Source organism: Rutidosis leptorrhynchoides, chromosome 10 (genome assembly GCF_046630445.1).
Source record: "Rutidosis leptorrhynchoides isolate AG116_Rl617_1_P2 chromosome 10, CSIRO_AGI_Rlap_v1, whole genome shotgun sequence".
Lineage (NCBI taxonomy): Eukaryota > Viridiplantae > Streptophyta > Magnoliopsida > Asterales > Asteraceae > Rutidosis > Rutidosis leptorrhynchoides.
The window spans coordinates 2025959-2036712 of record NC_092342.1 but is presented as its reverse complement, the minus strand read 5'-3'; positions in this window follow the sequence as shown (position 1 = coordinate 2036712).

The window sequence follows — 10754 nt, the reverse complement described above, 5'->3', positions numbered from 1 at the left end:
AAGTATTTATATATTTAAGTTATGGTTATTATATTTATTTTTATATACATAATCTTTTGTTTACAAAATAATAGTTTTGGTAAAAATAATCATAGTAGTAATAATAATTACTATATTATTAATAATAATAATAATATCAGTAATTTTTAATATAATGAATACTTTATTAATAATAATAATGGTACTAAAGATGTTACTTTTAATAATAATACTTTTACTAACAATGATAATAAGAATAATAATAATAATAATAATAATAATAATAATAATAATAATAATAATAATAATAATAATAATAATAATAATAATAATAATAATAATAATAATAATAATAATAATAATAATAATAATAATAATAATAAATATATGTTTATCATAATCATAACTATAATATATATATATAAATCACAATTTCCATTACCAAAAAAAAAAAAAAATGAAAAGATTGAATTATAGTTTATACCCTTCGAGAGAACGAGAAATCGAATGATTGAGTGTGATCGTGGTGAAATCGAACAGAAAACAAACAGAGTTATCATCATGATCATAACCATATTCATCATTTTACCCAATCCTAAATATCATCATCATCCACATCATTAACTTTTCATCATCGATATCATTTCGTCTCCCCCATCGTCATCATCATTCTAACCATCATCATATTCGTTAAACATCATCGAACATCTATCCATCATCGTCGTCATCTTATATCATGTATTATTATCATATCATAACCGCTAAACTTATCGTCTCTAACACGATTACCACCAAAATTACTACTTAATTCATCATCATAATTATCATCGTCACATCATAGAGACTATCATCATATCATCCCCGTTTTAATTATCGTAATCGTCCATCATGAATCATTATCTCACATCATCGTTATCATTAAGAACATACACCTTCATGTATCACCATCATATTTGTTTTATGTATCCTTCGTTATTCCTATTAGCATCATCATCTTATAGCTACATGATCATAATCATAATCATATATAATACATCATCATCATCTCATTGTTTATCACCGTTAAACATTACCACCGTCACCTATCATCATCATTATCTCGCACCTATTTAAACGCCTCATCATCATATTGTTATCGTGGTCCAATAGCAAAACACAAGCCCACTCTTGGTTAGTCCAAAACGACACCTTCGGTCTAACAACAATTAATAGCCCAAATAATATAGAATCCTAATAGAAAGCCAACATGGATCTCGGCCCTAAGAAATGATTAAGCCATTTGTGTGAATATCTTTAAATGGCCCGTTCAATAAAGAAAGGAATGAAAGAAAAACTGTCGGTGTAACAGGAAATAATTTAATAAAGTTGCAGCAGCCTATTGATTTAATTGGTAGTGCTCTTGTGTCGACTTGAAAGAGAAAAAGAAAAAAAAACAGAAAGTAGAAGCTGCATAGAAGGTCTGATCGACTGGAAATCATAAACAGAAAACCCAGCTGTGTTGGTAGGCAAATTAAAAAGGTTTCGTTTTAGTTATTGTTCATCGATCAACAGAAGAAAAGAATTTGCAGTTTTTCACGAGGTTTTGCAGGTTGGTTGCGTTCAATTGGGTTTCGTTGGTGTAGTAATACAAGAAAACAGGAACGGATAGTTGTAATAATTGAAGGATGTTGAATGTTTTTGAATGATACAGGAATGTAGCAATAGATTTTAGTGGTTTCTTAGCTTGATTAGAATCAGAAGAAAGAAAAAAAAATGGTAGGAGATGGTGATTCAACAAAGAAGAGAGAGAGAGATATGTAGAGAGACTGAGATAAATATCATGGTGGTTTGTGAGGATTGCACCGGTGGTTGTGGAGGTGAGTTAACAGAAGTGACAGTTTAAGATGGTGAATGATTATTTGATGGTATGGAATGAGAAACATAAAACATTAATAACGGGTGATCGTTTACATGATGGTGATGTAACCGGTGGTGTCGTGAAGTTGAAGATGGTGGAGATGGTTGTTGCTCAAAGAAGAAGCACGAAATAGAAGTGGGTTTAAGTTTAAGAGCAACAGGTAGTCGATAGGGTTTTCTTTTAAATTTCAGTTTGATTTTTTTTTTCTCAAAGTAGTAGAGAATCTATGTATCTAGTCTGTGAATGATTTTATCTGTAACAATGATTTAGCAAAGGTTGTCCTTTAATGGTGATGGTGGTCGACAAAGTCTCACGGGGCAGGGGAAGAACGAATAAAGGAAGAGAAAATTTAGATAAAGCAGATAGTTACAGCAGATAAGGATATATAGCCAAATAACGCGTATTTAGATCTATTCTTTATCATTTACTGTACTTAATTAATTAAAATTTATAATTAAGAAATATACTAATAATATAATATTGATAATGATATGCAATTAATAATAATAATAATGATAGTATTAATAATAATAATATCAAAATAATACTTAATCATAATAAGTATAAGAGTAATAAAAATGATAATAATAATAATAATAATTTTAAATGAAATTGGAAGTTTTTAGTAATAATAATAATGAATATTCATAATAATTTAATTACTTTGTATATTACTTTTTATTTTCAATTCCGATGATTAACTTGTATTTATTTTACTTAGTTAGTTTAAACAATTAAATCGTATATTATTATTTCAACTATCACATATACATATATTATTAGGTATGTGTTGAAATCGTGTATATATATATATATATATATATATATATATATATATATATATATATATATATATATATATATATATATATATATATATATATATATATTTTAATAGCAACTTAAATATTCTGTATATTATTTTACATTTTTAATTTCAATTGATTGAAGAGTATTTTATTATTTCAAAATATTATATAACCACTTATATTATATATGTATATATATATATATATATATACACACATATTTACTTACATACAATTATTCGTGAATCTTTGGCATGGTCAAAGGTTAACTGAATTCATGTACACAGTTCAAGAACTATTGAGACTCTACAATACAGACTTTGCTTATCGTGTCGGAATTGTTTACAGATTAAGTTTAAATTTGGTCGGAAATCTCCGGGTCGTCACAGTACCTACCCGTTAAAGAAATTTCGTCCCGAAATTTGAAGGTGGTCGTCATGGTTAACAATAGAAATGTTTTCATGACGAATATGAGTTGATAAATAGAATTTTATCCTTTGAGTAATACAGATAAAATAATTCGATTATTCGAAGAGTACGAGTGAAGCTATCACAAAAGAGTGAAATAGGAAAATAAAAATTCGTATTAACTACTGACGTAGTCACTGTTGAATTTAGAAAATAATGTGCGTCTTAACTTTTGACATTGTCTTGGTTGAATTCCGGAATTCAAGGGATTGAAGAAAATTTTCGAAATCTATAAGATCTGATTTTTCGAGATTTAATGAAATTAGGATCTCTTTAATTAAATGCGATGATCTGTCCCGATTACTACGTCTGATATTTCCCTTATAAATGAACCTCTTTCGTTCCATTATTTTTACCACTTCTATACTCAATTCCCAAATTCAAAAGATTGTGAGAATGCTTAATCCAGTTCCGATCCTTGTCCTTATCCTTACTATTGCAACAATCATTCTCCTTTTCCAACTTCCACCGGAATAATTTGTTTACCGCTACTATTACCTTGGGGTGATACTATTCTTAATTATACCATGTCTTTATATTGCTATTTGTACTAATATCTACGGTTTGTAACATCAGTGTTGTTATTGGGCTTTATATTTTCTCTTATATTTTGGAGCTCTTTGCCTTTTTATTTTCTACTCGACCTCTAGTAAAGCGAGTAATGGTCCAGAATTCGTAAGTATGGAGTTTCGAATGAACTTAATGTTCTAAACAAGAATGAACGTAATAGCACGATTTCATTTGTCAAATTACCAGAATCACTGAGAATAGAACGATCAAGAATATACTTTCTTGATATGTTCAGAAGTTAAGCAGAATGAAAGAGTTATGTGACATGGCACATGATGATGTTATGATCTGTGAATCATCACGTTCCATTAGAAACTCAGCATGACTTACTGTAATATAATCACGTTGATCAAATGTCATTATATTATACTAACTCATGCATCAGTTCCTAACACTACTTCAAAAACATTCATATTTTAAACTCGAAAGTTAACAGAATATAGAAACTAATAGTTTTTATATGATGTAAAACTGATAGCACGAAGAGATTACTGTTTTCAGATAAGAATGGTTATGAAAATATCTTCAGAAATATGGAGGATATTTATAATGAAAGATATGATGATATCTTGGAGTTTCTAATATCGAAGGATGATAGGAACTATTGTCCGCAAGGGTTTGGAGTAAAGAGCAAGATATTCGCTAAAGACTTTAGCAGTCATTGAATCATTTGAATTCTTTGAAGTCAAACTTATTCTTTGTGATTTGTCCACGACTTTCTTCATAGTTTCGCATAATCTGCTTTTCGGTACTAAATTTTCTATTGAATGTTTCCAATATAATGATACACAGGAAGCACGAAGAGGTATATAATTTCGGATGAGAATATTTATGAAAATATCCTCAGAAATATCGAAGATATTGATGATGATATTTTGGAATTTCTAAGTTCGATGGTTGATGGATAAAGATTTTTCGCAAGATTTTAACATGATTACGGAGCAAGATATTCGTTGAAGGTTTCATTGGATCCAGAATTACCTGGATTCTTTGAATATAGGGTTTGGTCCTTTATTTGTCCTTGGTCTCATTCGTGATTATCTCAATTCATTTTCCAGTTCCAATTTTTCTGAGCTTTTCCAACGTACTATTCTCTATCATCAAACTTCCGACAATTAAGGTCGTTTACGGTTATCTACAGTTTCTGCTGCTTCATTCAGCTTTTTCAAAGTTCAATATATTAATTCGTAGGCTGGGTGCTTTTCAAAATTTCAGAATGGAAGGTCATTATTCTAAGAGATAAATGTTATACATATAACTGTTGATGTAGATATGCTGTGATTTTTCAAAGTACTGATTGCCGATTCCTCTATATTTACTGCTACCATATCTGAATCATTGGTTATCGATCCGAGGTGATTTCAAGAGAATTGTGTTTTTAGATGATTAAATGCTGACGGTAATATGGTGTAATATAAAAGGTTCCCCGGTAATAATAAAAGAACACGCATATATATCAAGGTTATAATAAGGTTGTTTCGAACGAAAAATCGAAGTTGACTTGCTGGAGCTGTGACAAAATTGGCTAATTTGGAAAGAGATTGCAAAGTTATTTTCGGTAATAATAACGCTAAAGGAATTAGCACAGCTATGCGTTAAACGTTTACTCAGTTTTCGAGAGTTTTCAGGTGCATAACTATATGCATCGATCTTTTCTTCCGTAGATGAAGTGCAGTTGGTTCATCCTCTCGATTGAGGTGTTTTCAAGAATTATGAAATGTTTGAACTCAGATGTAATCGTGATGATACGAATGGGGTTTAAAATGAAATCAAGTGGCAAACTTGAAAAATTATTTAGTTTCATATGTTATAAACAATATTTTAATTCATTTTAATTGTTCAATATTGGTAGTCCACAGTTGATAGTCCATAATTAGAAATTTAATAATTTACGTATAGTTTAATATATAATATTCAAATTAATTAATACGTATCGTGACCCGTATACGTCTCAGACTCGATCACAACTCAAACTATATATATTATTATAGAATCAACCTCAACCCTATATAGAGAACTCGATCATTACTACATATAGAGTGTCTATGGTGATTCCAAATAATATATATAGATGCGTCGATATGATATGTCAAAACCTTGTATACGTGTCCCGATATTTAAAGTGCGTAAAATAAATAACAGAAAATAAATAACGATAAATAAAGTGCGTAAAGTAAATAGCAGAAATTAAATGACGATAAATAAAATTGCGAGAATTTAAATTGCGATAAATAAATTGCGTTAAATAAAATGTATTCAGTTAGCTAGGAACAGTTAGCTAGGATTTTGTTAGCGTGGATTTTTAACAAAATTTCTCATAGTTAATTTGTTTGTTTCTAACAAATTTTTATTTTATCAAATGTTTTCTTCATTATGCCACTTGTTGGATTCTGATAGGTCAAAATTCAAATATGTATTTGAATGAAAATGGTTATTCTACGGTGAACGGATACGTATATCAGTGATTGTAAGTCGGATAGTAAATGACTGTTGAATCAGCTTTGAAGAATGTACAGTGTAACTTATTATGGTGAAATCTAAATATTCCTCGGGTATTACCTACCCGTTAAAATATTTTCACCATTAACAGTTTGTACAAGAGAATTTTTAATTACAATCTTTATGAAAACATATATACATATATATTTTCTTCAGATGTATTCATGGATTTAATGAGTTAATATGATATTAAACTCATTTGCTTTTCGGTTGGAACTAGATTAAATAATCTCTAAAACTTTAGAGATTACATATTCGCCATGTCGAATGAAGATAAATGAGGTAGAATGATACGTAGAACGAAAATCATACTCAAAGTACAGATGATGATATTGAAGCATGGATTGTTGATGGTACTGGTGCTGTTATTGATGGTACTGTTGGTGCCGGTGATGTTGTTGAAGCTGGTACATTTTGCACCATATTCTCCGAATTGATTATTCTAGCGTGAAGTTCATTGACTTATTACTCCAGGATGATTGTCGGTCGGAACGAGTGGATGAACAAGGTTCAGAATTGTGGATAGAATATAATCTTGTCGAGTTACCCTGGAAATGAGACTGAAAATGGTGTCTCAAACAGGTTCGCCGGTAAACGCTTCAAGTTCATTGTTAAGAGGTGAATTCGGTTGGTGGAAAGGATTGCCTTCTGCGCATTTCCATTAATTAAGTCGACTACTAACCCATCAAATGAATTGATAATGGCTGATTGGTCGATTTCTGTCGATGACGCTGTTTTCGGAGCTTAGGTGAACATCTATGTCAGAATAGCTGTCGGAATAACTATCGAAATAGCTATCGGAATCTGAGGGACTCGAACTGGTTGCAGGATTCATCTCGTACGATCAGATGAAGGATTTTCGATAAGAAATAGATTATAGGATGTAGATTAGTACCCTGCATACATAATTTACATATGTATATATAATACTAGAATTTCATAAGTTACGGAGGAATCTACGGAATCTGTCAGGCATAGTTACAGTAACAGATATGCTAAGATATGAATTAGCAAATACGCTAAGATATGAATTTTTGTCTATACACTTTTCATGCAGTCAACGCAATAAGATGTGTCTAGACTAAGAATAATGAGCAGGTAATTTACTAAGGATGATAAGCAAATGATTTTCGACTAGAAATGATAAGCAAAACTTATGACATGCAGACACGGTCGAAGTCCAGACTCACTAATGCATCCTAACGACTATCAGTTAGACACACTAATGCAAGACCCGGTTCGCTAAGACCACCGCTCTGATACCAACTGAAAGGACCCGTCCTAATCCATCCGGACAACGTCCATATCGATTATAAACGATTCACAACAGTTGATTACATCGCGAGGTACTTGACCTCTATATGATACATTTTACAAACATTGCACTAGTTTTTGAAAAGACAATCTTTCATTACATCGAAAGTTGACGGCAGGCATACCATTTCATAATATATCTAACTATAATTGACTTAATAATAATCTTGATGAACGCAATGACTCGAATGCAACGTCTTTTAAAATATGTCATGAATGACTCCAAGTAATATCTCTAAGATGAGAAAATGCACAGCGGAAGATTTCTTTCATACCTGAGAATAAACATGCTTTAAAGTGTCAACCAAAAGGTTGGTGAGTTCATTAGTTTATCATAAATAATCATTTCATAATTTTAATAGACCACAGATTTCAGATTTTCATTTCTCATAAACATACGTCCCATGCATAGAGACAAAATTATCATTCATATGGATTGAACACCTGGTAACCGACATTAACAAGATGCATATAAGAATATCCCCATCATTCCGGGATCCTCCTTCGGACATGATATAAATTTCGAAGTACTAAAGCATCCGGTACTTTGGATGGGGCTTGTTGGGCCCGATAGATCTATCTTTAGAGTTCGCGTCAATTAGGGTGTCTGTTCCCTAATTCTTAGATTACCAGACTATATAAAAAGGGGCATATTCGATTAGATAATCCAACCATAGAATGTAGTTTCGATCACTTGTGTCCATTTCGTAAAACGTTTATAAAATCAGCGCATGTATTCTCAGTCCCAAAATATATATTGCAAAAGCATTTAAAAAGGGAGCAAATGAAACTCACCATACTGTATTTCGTAGTAAAAATACGTATACCAATATTGAACAAGTGTAGGGTTGTCCTCGGATTCACGAACCTATATCATTTGTATATTTATTAATATACATAGTTGTAATCGAACCAATATTTATATTATTATTAGTGATAATTTTTATATTATTAACCTATAAAGTATTTATATATTTAAGTTATGGTTATTATATTTATTTTTATATACATAATCTTTTGTTTACAAAATAATAGTTTTGGTAAAAATAATCATAGTAGTAATAATAATTACTATATTAATAATAATAATAATAATATCAGTAATTTTTAATATAATGAATACTTTATTAATAATAATAATGGTACTAAAGATGTTACTTTTAATAATAATACTTTTACTAACAATGATAATAAGAATAATAATAATAATAATAATAATAATAATAATAATAATAATAATAATAATAATAATAATAATAATAATAATAATAATAATAATAATAAATATATGTTTATCATAATCATAACTATAATATATATATAAATCACAATTTCCATTACCAAAAAAAAAAAAAAAAAATGAAAAGATTGAATTATAGTTTATACCCTTCGAGAGAACGAGAAATCGAATGATTGAGTGTGATCGTGGTGAATTCGAACAGAAAACAAACAGAGTTATCATCATGATCATAACCATATTCATCATTTTACCCAATCCTAAATATCATCATCATCCACATCATTAACTTTTCATCATCGATATCATTTCGTCTCCCCCATCGTCATCATCATTCTAACCATCATCATATTCGTTAAACATCATCGAACATCTATCCATCATCATCGTCATCTTATATCATGTATTATTATCATATCATAACCGCTAAACTTGTCGTCTCTAACACGATTACCACCAAAATTACTACTTAATTCATCATCATAATTATCATCGTCACATCATAGAGACTATCATCATATCATCCCCGTTTTAATTATCGTAATCGTCCATCATGAATCATTATCTCACATCATCGTTATCATTAAGAACATACACCTTCATGTATCACCATCATATTTGTTTTATGTATCCTTCGTTATTCCTATTAGCATCATCATCTTATAGCTACATGATCATAATCATAATCATATATAATACATCATCATCATCTCATTGTTTATCACCGTTAAACATTACCACCGTCACCTATCATCATCATTATCTCGCACCTATTTAACCGCCTCATCATCATATTGTTATCGTGGTCCAATAGCAAAACACAAGCCCACTCTTGGTTAGTCCAAAAGGACACCTTCGATCTAACAACAATTAATAGCCCAAATAATATAGAATCCTAATAGAAAGCTAACATGGATCTCGGCCCTAAGAAATGATTAAGCCATTTGTGTGAATATCTTTAAATGGCCCGTTCAATAAAGAAAGGAATGAAAGAAAAACTGTCGGTGTAACAGGAAATAATTTAATAAAGTTGCAGCTGCCTATTGATTTAATTGGTAGTGCTCTTGTGTCGACTTGAAAGAGAAAAAGAAAAAAAACAGAAAGTAGAAGCTGAATAGAAGGTCTGATCGACTGGAAATCATAAACAGAAAACCCAGCTATGTTGGTAGACAAATTAGAAAGGTTTCGTTTTAGTTATTGTTCATCGATCAACAGAAGAAAAGAATTTGCAGTTTTTCACGAGGTTTTGCAGGTGGGTTGCGTTCAATTGGGTTTCGTTGGTGTAGTAATACAAGAAAACAGGAACGGATAGTTGTAATAATTGAAGGATGTTGAATGTTTTCGAATGATACAGGAATTTAGCAATAGATTTTAGTGGTTTCTTAGCTTGATTAGAATCAGAAGAAAGAAAAAAAAATGGTAGGAGATGGTGATTCAACAAAGAAGAGAGAGAGAGATATGGAGAGAGACTGAGATAAATATCATGGTGGTTTGTGAGGATTGCACCGGTGGTTGTGGAGGTGAGTTAACATAAGTGATAGTTTAAGATGGTGAATGATTATTTGATGGTATGGAACGAGAAACATAAAACATTAATAACGGGTGATCGTTTACATGATGGTGATGTAACCGGTGGTGTCGTGAAGTTGAAGACGGTGGAGATGGTTGTTGCTCAAAGAAGAAGCACGAAATAGAAGTGGGTTTAAGTTTAAGAACAATAGGTAGTCGATAGGGTTTTCTTTTAAATTTCAGTTTGATTTTTTTTTCTCAAAGCAGTAGAGAATGTATGTATCTAGTCAGTGAATGATTTTATCTGTAACGATGATTAAGCAAAGGTTGTCCTGTAATGGTGATGGTGGTCGACAAAGTCTCACGGGGCAGGGGAAGAACGAATAAAGGAAGAGAAAATGTAGATAAAGCAGATAGTTACAGCAGATAAGGATATATAGCCAAATAACGCGTATTTAGATCTATTCTTTAT